Source organism: Amphiura filiformis, chromosome 8 (genome assembly GCF_039555335.1).
Source record: "Amphiura filiformis chromosome 8, Afil_fr2py, whole genome shotgun sequence".
Taxonomy (NCBI): domain Eukaryota; kingdom Metazoa; phylum Echinodermata; class Ophiuroidea; order Amphilepidida; family Amphiuridae; genus Amphiura; species Amphiura filiformis.
Genome location: NC_092635.1, coordinates 65,210,614 through 65,228,525, shown reverse-complemented (window position 1 = coordinate 65,228,525; position 17,912 = coordinate 65,210,614). Strand labels below are relative to the sequence as shown.

The window sequence follows — 17,912 nt, the reverse complement described above, 5'->3', positions numbered from 1 at the left end:
TAAAAAAAAAAAAATTTCAGGGTCACCAGGGGTCATCTGAGGTCAAATTAGTAAAAACTGTCATATGGGCATGAAATTTGGTGGGTGCAGTCAACATTTAAAGCCGAATTTTGGGGAGGTCATTTTGAGGTCACCAGGGGTCATTTGAGGTCAAATTAGTAAAAACTGTCTGATGGGCATGAAACTTAGGGGTACAATTAACATTTAAAGCCAAATTTTTGGTTGGTCATTTCGAGGTCACCAGGGGTCATCTGAGGTCAAATGAGTAAATACTGTCGTATGGGCATGACACTTGGTGGGTACAGTCATCATTTAAAGCCAAATTTTGGGAAGGTCATTTTGAGTCCACCAGGGGTAATCTGAAGTCAAATTAGTAAAAACTGTTGCATGGGCATGAAACTTGGTGGGTACAGTCACCATCAGCCAGATAATCGTGCCCAGCCGATTATAACCGCCAAATTCATTTACCTCTACCAAAGTAATCGCAAAAGCAGGCGGTCACGAAAGCAGGCGAGACTCGTGGTTCGAGAATAACAGTGGCTTCTTTATGTTGGTCTAGAATCTTCTTTTGCACGGATGGAAATACGCTAGGATTGAAGATATCGATCTTCTCTGCACATTCTATGCTGATTCCTTTCATGGCATAGGCGTCGAGTGCATCCCATGTTCAGGGCCAACCACCATTGGTCGGCAGGCCGATGTGGTTTTCTATAATAGTGGCTTCTTTATGTTGGTCTAGAATCTTCTTCTGTATGCATGGAAATTTGCTAGGATTGAAGATATCGATCTTTTCTGCGCATTCGATACTTAATCCTTTCACTGCATAGGCATCGTGTGCATCCCATGTTCAGGGCCAACCACCATTGGTCGGCAGGCCGATGTGGTTTTCTATAACAGTGGCTTCTTTATGTTGGTCTAGAATCTTTTTTTGCACGCATGGAAATAAGCTAGGATTGAAGATATCTGTTTTACCAGCACACTCAATGCTGATTCCTTTTACGTCATAGGCGTCGCGTGCATCCCATGTTTTTCATTAGTTTTTCAGAGTTGGAGAGCTTTGAGACAAACCTTTTTTTAAATTTGGCCTAATAGTGCCTTCTTTATGTTGGTCTAACATCTTCTTCTGAATGCATGGAAAAAAGCTAGGATTGATGATTCCTTTCACGGTATAGGCGTCGCATGCATCCCATGTTCGGGGCCAACCACCATTGGTCGGCAAGTCGATCTGGTTTTCTATAATAGTGGCTTCTTTATGTTGGTCTAGAATCTTCTTTTGCACGGATGGGAATACGCTAGGATTGAAGATATCGATCTTCTGCACATTCTATGCTGATTCCTTTCACGGTATAGGCGTCGTGTGCATCCCATGTTCAGGTCCAACCACCATTGGTCGGCAGGTCGATCTGGTTTTCTATAATAGTGGCTTCTTTATGTTGGTCTAGAATCTTCTTCTGTATGCATGGAAATACGCTAGGATTGAAGATATCGATCTTTTCTGCGCATTCGATACTTAATCCTTTCACTGCATAGGCATCGTGTGCATCCCATGTTCAGGGCCAACCACCATTGGTCGGCAGGTCGATCTGGTAAGGTCATTTCAAGGTCATCAGGGGTCATCTGAGGTCAAATTAGTAAAAACTGTCTGATGGGCTTGAAAGTTGGTGGGTACAGTCAACATTTCAAGCCCAATTTTGGAAGGTCATTTCAAGGTCACCAGGGGTCATCTGAGGTCAAATTAGTAAAACTGTCCGATGGCCATGAAAGATGGTGGGTACAGTCAACATTAAAAGCTAAATTGTTGGAAGGTCATTTCGGGGTCACCAGGGGTCATCTGAGGTCAAATTAGTAAAAACTATCGTATGGGCATGAAACTTGGTGGGTACAGTCAACATTTCAAGCCAAATTTTGGGAAGGTCATTTCAAGGTCACCAGGGGTCATCTGAGGTCAAATTAGTAAAAACTGTCTGATGGGCATGAAAGTTGGTGGGTACAGTCAACATTTCAAGCCCAAATTTTGGAAGGTCATTTCAAGGTCACCAGGGGTCATCTGAGGTCAAATTAGTAAAAACTGTCCGATGGGCATGAAAGTTGGTGGGTACAGTCCACATTAAAAGCTAAATTGTTGGAAGGTCATTTCGGGGTCACCAGGGGTCATCTCAGGTCAAATTAGTAAAAACTATCGTATGGGCATGAAACTTGGTGGGTACAGTCAACATTTCAAGCCAAATTTTCGGAAGGTCATTTCGAGGTCACCAGGGGTCATCTAGAGGTCAAATTAGTCAAAACTGTCGTAAGGACATGAAACTTGGTGGGTACAGGCAACATTTAAAGCCAATTTTTTGGAAGGTCATTTTGAGGCCATCATGGGTCATCTGAGGTCATATGAGTAAAATCTGTTGTATGGGCATGAAACTCAGTGGGTACAGTCAACATTTAGAGCCAAAGTTTTGGAAGGTCATTTCAGGGCCACCAGGGGTCAAATTAGTAAAAACTGTAGCATGGGCATGAAACTTGGTGGGTACAGTCACCATCAGCCAGATAATTGTGCCTAGCTGATAACCGCCAAATTCATTTACCTCTACCAAAAGTAATTGCAAAAGCAAGCGGTTGCGAAAGCAGGCGAGACTCGTGGTTCGAGAACCGCCTTGTTATGAAAGGGTGAGGCTGCTCTGTCTGTAATTCTATGAACTTTCTCATTCACAGCAACATACTCTAGTATCCGAGGGCAGGCGGTTGAGCTAGGACATTATCTGGCCTAACAACTCAAATGTCAAATAAATTTTTTAAATGTCAAAGTTATGATGGTAAATAATTATTTTGAAAAAATAACTTCAACATTTTGGAAAGAAACAACATTTTTTTGAAGATGTAGCAAAGCTTCGTATAGTTTTCATTCACTAACTAAGGACACCCAAGGAGCATGTCTAGTGTAAATTATATGCATAATATCATAACCCCTAAAACATTATTTGTCATTGGACCCATTGAAAAGATGTTTTATACATCAGTTACTTCATTTGTAACATTTTTAGTAACTGTTATCCACAAAACAATACAAGATAGGATATTACCTTTGACTTACCCCATGGGTCATATGAAGGTTTTAATTCTATACACAGACATTCAACATTGGATCTATTTATGCACTCAAAATCAAACATCACCCATCATGCACATATTTTGGGGGTGCGGGCCTCCTGGTAAAAGCAGGGGCGGCGGAAGATGAAGGGGCAGACAGAAGGGGCGGCAAGAAGAAGAATGTATGAAAAAAGGGCATAAAGTTATGTAAAACTAATGTAACTATACCTTTTTGGTTGACAATTGGGCCACAGCTCAAGGTGGTGGTGGGGTGGATTAAGGGGTGTAACACCTCTAATTCTCTTAAAAAAATTTTAAAAAATCTTTTTCTCCCCACTCCCCCCACTTTTTAGATTTTTGAGAGCCATCCTGGCTGGAAAAAAATTAGGTCAACCTTTTTGGGTTGTTGGTGCAAGGGGTGTCAAAATTTACATTTTCTTAGCCCCCCTGGGGTACGCCACTGCCCATGCTGTGCTGCTCTCCAGCTGGTCTGTACATGTAGATCTTTTGAAGGTTGCTATGTCGGCACGCATAGTAGGTGATAAAAGTGGTTTTCCCAAGTAAAGTGTTGGATGCGTGCCGTTAGATCAATAGGCCTATAAAATAAACGCTGTATCAGACAAAAGTCTTAGAACATGGCAAAAGTTCAAAGTCGGCAAAAACATCTAAATCCAGCAATGCTGAGGTCTTCACTGATGAAAACCACTTTTAGATCTTTTGAACACCTGACAAGATATGTCTTTCAAAAAGACAGTCAAATCAGTGCAGAGTAGGTTAGAGATGAAAATTTTCAAGTTTTATTAAAATTATAGATGGATTTGTATAAAAGATTTATTGATTTCATCTTGGTTGTAAAACAAAATGTATGAGAATAAAATCATGTTGAAAACATGCTGTAAAATTGCTCTCCAAAATGAAACGTGTGTGGCCTGCAGGAAACAAATTTGTTTTTATTCTTTTGTTCTTTTTAGTCTAAGGTCAAATTTAGGACAGGCAATTTGATTGATTGTCATGATGGGCAAATGTAAATTTATAGACTAATCCGACGAGCCAAGTGATGGTCAGGATTAAGTCGGCCACAGCTGGGGGCCATCCGCGCCAAACTAACTTAGTTTGGATTGCGATCCAAGATGCCCACTATCGCGAGCACATAGGAGCGCGTAGCACTTGTGCCGCGTCACGGGAGTGGTAAACGTTACATGCCTGTGATACTGGCGTCACATAAAATGGATGGATGGTCCCCAGCTATGGCCACCAGTGAAGTGTAGGAATGTGTCAAGTAAGATTTGTGTATCTACAGCATTATTTGCATAGAATGGTTTTACACATTTTTGTAACTCTTCTTTGTAATTCTAATATTGCTCCCAATTATGAAGTGTATGACCCCTATAATACATAAAACTTGAACACAAAGTATCTCTGTCTAGGCTATGTCAATCCACTGTTGGATGCAGCCCTCCTCATGATCACTCCATACCTTTTTATATCACTCATACATAAATTCTAGACAGTTCATTGGTTGATTACCATTTATCATTTTTACCATCACCCTCTCCGTGTGATAGTCTTTACCACCATAGTGCTCTGCCGTAGCGCGCCTGCGCCAAGCCGTGCGTTGACTCTTGGACTCGCCGATTTAGTTATGGGGTGGACCCCAAAATGTGAAGTATATCACGGCAAAACATGGTGTTATGTTGATGAAAAAATGTATTTCCTACCTTAAATAGTATTTTAGTAATAAAATTTATGCATGAGTGATATAAAAGAAATATTAACTGTCTTAAAACTGCCTCTTTTTCCCATTCTTGGTTGCCATTCTAATAATCTCTTTGTCCATCTGTTATCATTTCTTCTGGCAACATGTCCAGCCCATCTCCATTTTGATTGTTTGATTTTTCTCAAAATGTCTGCAACACCGGTCAGCTGTCTGATGGTTGAGCACTTTACTTTGTCTCGCAGTGGGATGTTAACATTTGCCGTTCCGTTGCTCTTTGAGCAGATTGTAGTTTAGTTTCTAAGTATTTAGTTAATGACCATGTTTCAGAGCCATACGTCATTGTTGGAAGGACACATTGATTATATACTTTTCTTCTGAGTGACATGGGTATATTTTTGTTGCACAAAGTATATGCTTCAGGTTAAAGGTTATTTGAGTTTTGTTTGAACTTCAGTGGAGTGATCCTTGACAGTTTCTCAGAATTACCTGGAATTTTGGGTCAAAGGTGATCTAGGGGTCATTTGGGGTGGGGGCAAGCAATTCTTGGCTGGCTGGGGACATGGTTTTGACTTCATTTTACATGTCAAACAATTTGAGACCATTTGCATTGAAATCAGAGCACTTAGTTTTTGACCTCTGTGTGGGCAAAAAACAAACAAGCTGAACACCCCCTTTGTGACCTTTTAAACTTATATAACTTGAGAATGGTATGCTGCAGATAGGTCAAACTATACTTTTTCTGATTCAATATGACCTGAGGAATACTTGAGTAATTTTGAAATTTTAACCCTCTAGTATGAAATTTGACCCCTACTGACCCTTTAGGGACATTTTTTGAAATGTTAAGGGATCTGGAATGAGCGTTTCGACAGTATTTTTGTGGGACATGAGAGCACATCAGACATATCAAATTGCATTCTGAATACGCAGAATGTCTTTCTGATATCAAATAATTTGCATTTTATGAAATTCACAATATAATGCAGATTTTATGACAAATTATTAAAATTTGATATTTTTGATATATAACAGTCCTCGAAATAAATTTTATAAATCTAATGATATATTCTTAAAGTGTATGTAGCTGGGAGGAAAAGCCGACGATCAATTGAAAATTTTGACCTTTCATATTGAAAATATGAATTTATTTCCCAAAATGACCTAATTTTTTTTGTGTTTTGGAAAAAAATCCATATCTTCAATACGAAAGGTCAAAATTTCCAATTGATCGTTGGCTTTTCATCCCACCTACATATACTTTAAGTATAAATTATCAAATTTATAAAATTTACTTCGAGTACTGTTAAATATCAAAAATATCAATTTTTAATCATTTGCCATAAAATGTGTATTTCATTGCAAATTTCAAAAAATCAAAATTATTTGATATCAGAAGGATATGCTTCGTATTACGAATGCAATTCGATATTTCTGATGTGCTCTAATGTCCCACAATAAATACTGTCCAAATGTTCATACCCCTTCCCTTAAATATAGCTTGGTTTTTGACCTGGATTTGTGCAGGCCTTGGATCAAGCAGACTTGAAGTGAGAGAATGTCCCATGTGGAAGTATAATTCGTAGTTGGGCAGGAAAAACCTCTGATGTGTTTGTGGCCCCTGCACATGTTTAAAACAAAATTGCCAACCTGTTACATAGGAGGATTTGCTTTAAGCATGTTCAGGGGCCAGTGACACATGAGGGTTTTCCTGCCCAACGGTTTATTTGTACTTCATTATTTTATAATTGTAATTTGTTATAGATGACAATTATGTATTTATGATACATAACTTCTGTTGGAAATCAGTGTTTGTAGAAGTGTCAGAATTAAAGTAACTTATTTCTGAATTGTGGAATTATCTAACTTATTTGTGGTGAAGGTTGTGAGGGAGCAATGATTTTTAATGTTAATTAAAGGGCCATTCAGTGATTCGCTCATCAAATAAAATAATCAAAATTCGGATTTTGGCATAGATGCAGGGCCGGATTTACATTTTTGAAGGCCCTGGGCCAGGCTAAAATTTGGAGTCCCCATAACTCACCGTGAGGAAGGCCAAGTGGCCTTAAATGGCCAAGTTTTGGTTTACAAATAGGGAGCGATCGACAATGGCGGCGGAAGCATTACATTATAAGGACAAGCACATTTTGTTCCGATTTTAATAGGACAATTGCATGAAGCGTGTGAAAAAATTCAATTTCATACAATTTTAGCCCAAAATGAAAGTGAATATCCTAATAAAATGGACCAGTGCGGGCAATGCACGGAAAATGTTGCTATTTATTTATTATTTATTTATTTATTTTTTAACCTGGGGTAACCAATCAATGCACTGGCCCTGTTCTCCCTTGCAATTGGTTCCATATTATGGTCCAAAATTTGGTGTTTTCAGGCTAAAAAGGAACATGCACAGGACGCAATATTTTTTTCCGTAGTTAACATTTGAATAGGAGAAACTTATAATGCATAATATACATGTATAGTGTTACATAAATAGTCACTCGATAGTCGTTTCACAGTGCTCAATACCAATTTTTAACAAGGTAGAGCTAATTTAATAAAACAATTTTGGCTAAATAATATTCAGCATTTAGTAACTAGTAGTTTCACGCCTCACGGCGATCGTCAGACTATTGCTCTGTTGTTGTTATGATATAGTGTTACATGTATTATAGGCTAGGTTCCACAACATTGCGATTAATTTCTTCTTACTTAACAAAAAGAAATTAAATACATTAGATTTAAAATTCTACCAAAGGATTGATCAGGGTTCGAACCAACAACCTATGTATGCATAGTCAGACGCTTTACCACTGTGCTACAAGTAGCTCTGCAAGAAATGCGTCTGTTTAACATACTTATTGATTACGGAATAAAGCGCAAACACACAATATACTATATTACTAGTGAATACGGTATAATATCCGATCAATATTAATAGGTATATAATTGCCTAAACAGGCTCCCTATTCAAATGTGAACTACGGTAAAATAATCCGTGCACAGGGCAATTTGGGGGCCCCTAAATTTTTGGTAAATCCGGCCCCACATAGATGTGCTGGGCAATTCCCACTTGGTCCAATCCCATTTGGGCCAATCCCACTTAGTCCCAATCCCATTTGGTCCAAATCCCACTTGGTCCAGTCCTATAGGCCATGTCCCACTCAGTCCATGTCCCACTTAGACCATTTCCCACTTAGGTCATTCCCACTAGGGCCATGTCCCACTTAGACCATATCCCACTAGGGCCATGTCCCACTAGGGCCATGTCCCACTAAGGCCATGTCCCACTAGGTCCATGTTCCACTAGGGCCATGTCCCACTAGGTCCATGTCCCACTAGGGCCATGCCCCACTAGGTCCATGTCCCACTAGGGTCGTGTCCCACTAGGTCCATATGTCCCACTAGGGCCATGTCCCACTAGGTCCATGTCCCACTTAGGCCATTGTCCACTAGGGCCTTGTCCGCACTTAAGTTGATGGCTTACCGTTCACTCTTGGGCAATTTATAAACAATTTTAATTTTTTTACACCTTCACTGAATCATATAAAGAGTATAAACTTTACCAGTTTGCAATTCATTTTTATTTAAGAGCAAAAAGTTAGAAAAATAGTATACTCGGAAACAATCAGCGTTGGAAATATATCATGTAGCAAAATGTTACACAATTTTATCAATTTGCTATCTAATTTTTGAGTTGAGAAGCATTTTTATGCCATAGACTTACACACTGAAGCCCGATCCTGACTCCATTTCGCAGTGCGATGCGATGCTGCAATGCTTTTCAAACATCGCAGTATCACGCGATGAAATTAAAATGTACATTTTGCAATGTTTCAAAAGCATGTGGAGTCTGCATCTCCTTTTAAGGTCATTTAATTTACCGACCTTGATTTTTGCAGCAGCCAATCAGAAGCGTGCACTGCGAAAAAGTTGAACATTGTTCAACTCCATCATGGACCGAAATTTCCACCGTGCAATGAGAATTTCCCCACTGAGCTTGTAAAAACCTGGCTCAGATTACAATTTTTATAGCTACCAAAAAGTTTCAAAACCTATAGATTGTAGCTGTTTTATCCTCAAGCAGTGGCGGGGCCAGGAATTTTTTCCGGGGGGCATTGAGGGAAAAGTGAATTTCGGGGGAATCAACAAATTTGCACAAAATTGCCTCAAAAAGTGGAAATATTCGTGATTTTGGGTTTTTACTGGGGGGAACAGGTGGGGTAAGAGTTCCGACTGGGGCATTTGCCCCCCATACCCCCGTGTCGCCGCCACTGTCGACAAGGCTGTCGTCCTTTTGAAAATCAGTGCAGGGATTTGGAACTGCATGATCTAGGTTTGTTTGAGGAGGAAGGCCAAAGATTGATGAGATTCGCATGGCAACACTGGTCTTAAGAAAGTGGAGTACTGGTAGCTGGAACTCGTTGTCTTTCGATCGCCCTATTTAGATGCACGATGATTCCAAACAACGCAGGGGATTTGATACCAGAGAAAGTTTGTCATTGTTCAACAATGTCGGTGTAATAAGAAAACTTCAAGACTTATGGAGTGTGGATAATATTTGCACGAATATTGGTAAGTAAATAGTACGATTTGATTAAGTATGAATTTGTTTGATCGTTCAATTTGTACTGAGTATCAATTTGATGAATATTTTGTGAATGATCGTTGCGTACAGAGGTAAAGTTGGGCAGGTTTTTGCGAGGTTCGAGATGTAAATTGACCAAAATGCATCACATACGGTCATCGGTATAGGATCGTACATCACGTAAACATGGGAAAGACTACCTACATGTATTGGAACTAGACCTATTCTAGTTCGTGGAGTCAATGTAACTATGTAACATAATTTATTCTACGTCGTGGTTATATCGAGTTAAATGTGTCGCTAAGACACAATCATCATGAACTCATGATGTTGATCATGTTGTTGTTTACATTTTTTACAAAATACAAATTAAACAAGTTAATCATGTCCCCGGGATCATGTAGGTATGCTAATTCAAATTTGCCATCAAACTGCATCATTTTACATATCAAATTACAGCCATTGAGTAAAGAAAGCCAAAACGGAAAACATTTTTGTCATAGCACTTTCCGTAACAAAGTTACATCTTGTCAGAGATTGACTTTCATCAAAAAGATTCTGCTAGCAAAATTCCCCAAAACGGCATTTAGGGGTGTTTCTAGATCTTAGTCTCATGGCGATAGCAGCTTTTTAATGGAACTGCTATCAAAATCCCTCTAAAATTCCATGTGCGACTTGATTATCACCATAAAAAATCATATATTTGGGTCAAGTGAAGTATAGAAAACATATTTATGTAGGTTTCCTTCACCGGCCTATTCTCGAAAAAAATTCAAATTTCCATGTAAATATGCATTGTGTTTGGGCCCCGGTCTCTGCGAATTTCGCTGACTAGCAAATGTGTTAACTAAGGTTTGCCTGGCATACCTAGATCATGTCATTGAACAACATCATTTTCTGCCACTGTCACTGAGAATTTGTATCAGAAGAAAATTTTTTTTATCATACCTGATTTACCTCAGTAAAAATCTCATGCCAAAATTTCTGAAAAATAAGGCAAGTAAAACTTTCACATGGTTTTTGAATGAAATTAAGGGAGGATCAAGGAAGAGGTGCTTTTAAAATTATATTTTCAATATTTTATCGCAAAATTGGTGTACAAAAGTATGTAAATACCTATTATAATTCTGTGAATAGAGTACATTGTACATTATACAATAAGGCCAAGGAAAGTTGATTTTGAGTTTCCTGTCACCCGCCCCCACTTCATTTTCTGACCCTCACTTGAATTCATTATTGTGATAAAAACTGGTTATACATATATATGTATTTGCAAAAAAAATTATAAATATCCCTTTATTTTTTGTGGAAAAATTAAAATCAAAACAGGTATTTTGCTGTCAACCTTGCAGACTCTTTTTAATATACTTTTGAATCTCATTTAGGCTAAACATCCATCTCCAAGTGAGTGAGCGGCAAATAACAACACATTTTACATGCTTGTTGGTCATATAATGAAAGGCAGAAAAATGATGAATAATGAAAAAGTTACCTCACTTGTTTTCAGAAATTATGTGACGGGAAACTCAAAATTGACTGTTAGGGGCCTAATGCCTGGAAAAAGGAGGATAGGCCTTTTTTATTTTGATGTTCTGAGAGGCACAAATATAGGCCCCATCACAAAACTTTCCAAATTTTGCAAGGCTATTGGATATAGAAAGCATCCCAACTTTTGTATTTTCTGAAAAGTTAAAAAAGAAACCTCAAAGAGGGAAGCGGGAGGCACATGAAACATGTATGTTTATTTTTTATTTGGCCTAAACTGAATTCTGTTATCCAAAATTGTCAAAATTTGCAGAAAGTTGGGACAATATCATGAATTGCATTCAATTTGGCTGAAAATGTGGACTTTTGGTATAGTGATGGATCCAAATTTCTTGGAAATTGGTATATTGATGCATGGGTCCACTCATGCAGTGGCACATCCCTACCAAAACCAAACTTGAGTTCTCTCAGTCTCAGGCAGTAGCAGAGGTTATAAAAATTCAAATTCAGACACCCTTGCTTGTAAAAAATATTGAAACAGTGTTTGTACTTTAGCGACCAGGCAGCTAAGGGGACGTGCAATAAATAATTTTGAGCCTTGGGGGAGGGTCAAATTATGGGCTAAGATTTTTTTGGCCAGCCAAAAGGGGGAGCAATCAATTTTTGACCAGTGCGAGAGGGTTACAATTATTATTATTCATGGAGCGACTTTTAAATGAGACTCGTAAGGGTCCGTAACCCGATTGACAACATCATCCCCCCGATTTTTGTCATTGTTAATGAGTTTTTGGTATCACAAAATAGATACTATTTTTCTCATTACTATCCTGAAATTTGACGCTCCAAGTCGATGTATTTCCGGAGAAATCGGAGAATTCACACAAAAATAGCTTCCTTCCTGGCTACCAATTTCTTGAATTATGGACAAGCTTATCGTAGATAATTATAGTCTCCTCAACAGCTTGTTTGGTTTCGCATCATCCACATTGTATGAAAAGAGCGAACCACAATAACTGCTGAAGAGACTTCAGATCGACCACGTTACTATAAAGCTATTAAACTTCCTTCCACAATTACGAATTGCCCGCGTGGCGCAGTTGGTTAGAGCATCGTATTTTGAACCAGAGGTCCCCGGTTCAAATCCCGGTAGTGATAGTTTTTTTTCTGCTCCATTTTTTAAACCCAAAATTATTTACATTAATTCATTTGAAATGTACATATTGCAAAGGGAAATACATTTGGTTTCTTTTTTTTCTGAATCGGTATGAAAAAGAGTTTTTAAAAATCTAAATTTTCCGTTCCCTATTATACGGGCATTTCCAGGATTGTCGTCGGGGCATTTCTGTTTTGCTTTGTTATTGAGCTTTATTGCCATTATGCCATAATTTATATACAAAAATCATCATGAACGATCTATACAGACGAACACGAAAAGACTGGTTGTGGGAAATGTCACCGTAGTAGTATTGAAATGTGCACCTAGTACAGTGGAGCTTGTGTCAGTGCAACCACGCCACGCACGCATGGCACATCACGAACGGGAATTACGGCACATGTTATTGCTTCCCTTCCCAGAATGCAATTCACGCATACCAAGTATTGGATTGCAAATTTTGCTATTTATTCACATTTACGCAGAAAATACTCTCGTTTTTTTCACAAAGCTGCATAAAGGGGGACAATATTTGATATTATATGTAATTTTAAAGACAATCCATATCCAAAACCAATACGGTTACCCCCCCTTTAAAAAGGTTGAAGGAAAACAGAAAAAATTTGGTGCAAACTTGCAAAGGATGTTAATTTAGATTCAAACTTGGTATTGTGATTAAGAAATAAAGGGTAATGCATGATCCTTTACGAAAATAATAATGTCCGAGGCAGTAAAAGCGTAAATAATGGGTGAGGCGCAGCCGAACCCATTATTTAAACGATTTTACTGCCGAGGACACATTATTTGCGTGTAAAGGATAATGCTGCACCCTTTATTTCTATTCTATTACCACAAAATAGTGCGATTTAAAGAGAAAATATCACATTTTTTGCCCTGAATATTTCAAGTTGTTTACCTCAAGGTGTAGCGCCTACACGTAGCCAAAGCGTATGCACATTCCAATAACACAACCTAACATTACATTCTCCCCTATAAGCAGGTATGCACATACAATAACACACCCCTGGCATTCCATTCTCCCCTACATAAGCAGGTGTGATGTGCGCTTTGCTGTGCGCTGTGATGATATAAGAACATAAAGTTCGTTGCCCTTGACACTTTATCGCTAATTAATGGTCTGTCATGTGGCGCGTTTCAACAAATCACAGTGCACGATTTTGAATAATGGGTCGTGGGGGTAATAGAATGGTATATAATGGTGGCCTCATGGGGTGTATAGTTTTGTGGGGCCACCTTAATTACGAACCGCGTAATTCTAGTTATTACATGCCGAGAGAGGGGTGGCAAACATTTTTGGCAAGCCATTTGGAATTTCACCCCTTACCTGATTTGACAGTTTTTGACCAATTTATCTCAAATTGGGACCCATGTTTAGGGATTTTTCTCGCAAAAAAGTGACCCATTCTAGCAGCACATCCCTGTACATGTATATGTGAGTACCCCCCCCAGGAATTTGCTCATTGATAGCTTCGCATTCAAAGCTATAGGGTTGCATGTCATAAGTTGGGTATGCAAAAAGGGTGGAGGGATTACACTTTTCTGAAAATTGTGATACAAATTTGATTAGCTTTCCGTAACCCCATATCCTACAGTAGTGGTTCATACCTCTTTTTAAGCCTAATTTTATACTCTTTCGATCTACTGAAGCATACAATTATACATCATTCAGTAAAAAAATCACATCAGTTGAAATGAAAAATGCCAGGGGTGGAGGAGCAGGCGGATGTGGAGCAGGCGGATGCGGGGGTGTGCAATAGGGCCTATGTGAAAATTCACATGTCAGCATGTCAAAACTACCAGTTACTTTTTCAAATCTAGTGAGGGTATGATGTGTTGACAGCTTTGAACGTTGAATTTGTACAACTAAAACAATTACTGACTACTTAAGGTGGTACTGCACCCCCTGATAAATTTTGTTACTAATTTTGCATTTTCTCAAAAATTAACTACATTTTGTGTACACACTGGTAACAAAAGTTATGTATATTATTAAGGAATCCAATATACTTCACCGAAATTTCAGTGATTCAAGATAAGGGGTTCATTATATGTTAACAATTGAGGTACATTCTAGCAGTACCTCTTTTCTTATCCTAAATAAAGTACCCCTTGTCTTGAGTCACTGAAATTCCAGTGTAGTAACTTGATTCCTTACCCCTATAATATACATAACTTTTGTTACCAATGTGTTATTATTTTTTGAGAAAAAATGCCAAAATTGTCACAAATTTATCATGGGGTGTAGTACCACCTTAAAGGGTATAAATGTTCCATTTTTGTCTCGCCTGATAAGGCAGGAGACTATATAATCACTTTTCCGTATGTAGGGGTGTATGTGTGGGGCGTGTGTGTGTACATGTATGTGACAAATTTGGTTAAAGTTTTGGTTAAAGTTTGCCTTCCGCCTATTTTCTCGGACATTAGGAGTCGCACGTTCCTCAAACTTGGTGGGTGGGTGCATCTTGACCCGAGACAGAACCGGTTTGTATTGGTTAGTGGGTCAAGGTCACTGAGGTCATCTAGGGGTCATCTGAGGTCAAGTTAGTAAAAACTGTCGTATGGCCATGAAACTTGGTGGGTGCGGTCAATATTCAAAGCCAAATTTTTGGAAGGTCATTTCAAGGTCACCAGGGGTCATCTGAGGTCAAATTAGTAAAACTGTCGTATGGCCATGAAACTTGGTGGGTGCAGTCAAGATTTAAAGCCAATTTTTTGGAAGGTCATTTCAAGGTCACCAGGGGTCATCTGAGGTCAAATTAGTAAAAACTGTCGTATGGGGCATGAAACTTGGTGGGTACAGTCAACATTTAAAGCCAAATTTTTGGAAGGTCATTTTAAGGTCACCAGAGGTCATCTGAGGTCACATTAGTAAAAACCGTCGTATGGGCATAAAACTTGGTGGGTACAGTCAACATTTAAAGCCAAATTTTTGGAAGGTCATTTCAAGGTCACCAGGGGTCATCTGAGGTCAAATTAGTAAAAACTGTTGTATGGGCATGAAACTTGGTGGGTACAGTCAACATTTAAAGCCAATTTTTTGGAAGGTCATTTCAAGGTCACCAGAGGTCATCTGAGGTCAAATTAGTAAAAACTGTCGTATGGCCATTAAACTTGGTGGGTACAATCAACATCTAAAGCCAAATTTTTAGAAGGTCATTTCAGGGTCACCAGGGGTCATCTGAGGTCAAATTAGTAAAAACTCGTATGGGCATGAAACTTGGAGGGTACAGTCAACATTTAAAGCCAAATTTTTGGAAGGTCATTTCAAGGTCACCAGAGGTCATCTGAGGTCACATTAGTAAACACCGTCGTATGGGCATAAAACTTGGTGGGCACAGTCAACATTTAAAGCCACATTTTTGGAAGGTCATTTCAAGGTCACCAGGGGTCATCTGAGGTCAAATTAGTAAAAACTGTCGTATGGCCATGAAACTTGGTGGGTACAATCAACATCTAAAGCCAAATTTTTAGAAGGTCATTTCAGGGTCACCAGGGGTCATCTGAGGTCAAATTAGTAAAAACTGTTGTATGGGCACTTGGTGCAGGAATTCCAAATAATTATAATTAACATTCACTTTTTCCATATCGCCATAACACTTCCATTACAAGGTTCATCGCATAAGCAGGCAATTACAAAAGCAAGCGGTCGCGCAAGCAGGCGAGACTCGTGGTTCGAGAACCGCCTTGTTTTTATCCTAATTGAATTTCAGTATTTTTTAGCAACATGCTAATGTACATTTTTCTTCTTGATATTCATTTCCTCAATAATAGAATAACTGTCTCGCTAATTACTCGTAAAAAGGTCATTGACCTTCACGATGTAATTAACATACGTGCAATTATTTTAAATAGTTAATTTGAAGCATTAATGTATTGAGAACATATCCTCTAAATCTGATGACATTCTTGCATAAAATAAAAATTTTACAGTCATTTTTGTAATTGAGGTCCAATTTGAGAAAAACGCATTTGAAAATTGAGATTTACATAGAGGCCTGTGTATTAATTAATTAGTAATTAAGCATTATCTCAAAAATTAAGCCTAGGAAATCAGGCTGTTCAAGCTCTGGGTGCATCAAGGCAAAGAATGGTAATATGCTGGTAGGGAAAGATGATGTAATGAAAAGGTGGATGGAATATGTTGGGGAGTTATTTCACGATGTAAGGGACGGTTTGCCAAGCTTTCCAGATTCTATTGAGGGTCCAAAGATATTGCAGTCAGAGGTTCGATCAGCTATAAAAATGATGAGCAGAAATAAGGCTGCTGGGCCAGATGGAATTGTTGTTGAAATGATTGAAGCATCAGAGGATTGTGGAATTGAGAAACTGGCAGGAGTCATCAACAGAATGTATGATGATGGGATATTTCCGGAAGACCTGAGCAAATCAATCTTTATTGCTCTTCCCAAGAAACCTGGCGCTGTGGATTGTGAACAACACCGTACAATTAGCCTTATGAGCCATGTTACAAAGATAATTCTAAGAATCCTGTTACTCCGTGCAAGAAGTAGAATAAAACCTGAGATTGGTAAAGAGCAGTTCGGCTTTGTAGAAGATGCTGGTACCAGGAATGCGATTTATGTCTTGAGAATGATAACAGAGAGAGCGGTAGAGATGCAGAAGGATGTTTTCATGTGTTTCATTGACTACTCAAAAGCCTTTGACAAGGTGAGACATGATCAGCTTTTTGAAGATCTTGGTAAGCTAGACCTGCATGGAAAGGATCTACGACTGTTGCAGAACCTTTATTGGAACCAAACAGCGTGCATAAGGGTGGATGGAGATTGTAGTGAATGTCACCAGATCTCTTTAATTATTACAGTGAGCTGATCCTAAGGGAGCTAGAAAAGGAAAATGGTCTCGGTATAGGTGGACATAACATCACGAACATAAGATATGCAGATGACACTGTCCTATTAGCTGAGTCTGAGGAGGATCTGCAAAGGCTTCTTGATGTGGTGGTTCAGGAAAGTGAGAGGAAAGGTTTATCGTTAAATTGCAAGAAGACAGAATGTATGGTGGTATCAAAGACTGAAAGCCCAACATGCATATTGAAGGTGAAAGATCAAAGAATTAAGCAAGTTTCCTCCTTCAACTACCTTGGCAGTCTAATCACAGAAGATGCCAGATGTATTAAGGAGGTTAAGAGAAGGATTGCACTGGCTAAGTCTGCGTTCTCAAAATTAGACAAGATCCTAAAAAACAGTGCCCTCAGTATAGAGACCAGAATTTGGGTACTCAACTGCTATATATCATCCCTGTATTAATGTATGGAAGTGAAGCATGGTCAATAACAACAGACATTAAAAGATTGGAGAGCTGCGAGATGTGGTTCCTTAGAAGAATGATGAAGATCCCGTGGACTGATAAAGTGTCTAATGACGATGTCCTAAGTAGAGCAAATGTGAGCAGGAAACTGTTACGTGAAATCAGAGTTAAGCAGCTCAAATTCCTTGGTCATATCCTCAGAAAGGATGGTTTTGAGAACCTAGTATTGACAGGAAGAATAGAAGGAACAAGGAGCAGAGGCAGGAAGTGAGTGACGTGGCTATCAAGTCTGAAAGACTGGCTAAAAGAAAGGGAGCTGAACATAAAGCGACAGAGCTTCTGGAGATGGCTTATAACAGAGAATTGTGGCATGACATGATCGCCAACGTCTTAGGATATGGCACCTAGAGAGAGAGAGAGAGAGAGATAAGGTTTAAAATGGTGTTAATTATTAGAGGTTGCCAATATGTACAACATATCAAAAAATACATTTTTTGTCATTTTTGACCATGTAATGGAAATTGTACCCAACTTATGACATGCGACCATACATGTAGACATTTTTTGAAATCTCTAGTCATAATCGCTGAAGCATGACACCGTGC

General features: G+C 38.8%; 1 protein-coding gene across 1 annotated transcript in view; it reads left to right on the top strand.

The window, feature by feature from the left end:
• The first annotated feature begins 9,185 nt into the window (after window positions 1-9,185).
• Window positions 9,186-17,912, top strand: part of LOC140159362 (protein smoothened-like) — a 29,052-nt gene continuing 20,325 nt past the window's right edge. The window contains exon 1 of the mRNA XM_072182809.1: window positions 9,186-9,367. The gene's annotated coding sequence lies outside the window, so the exon portion shown is untranslated. The remainder of the gene's footprint in view (window positions 9,368-17,912) is intronic.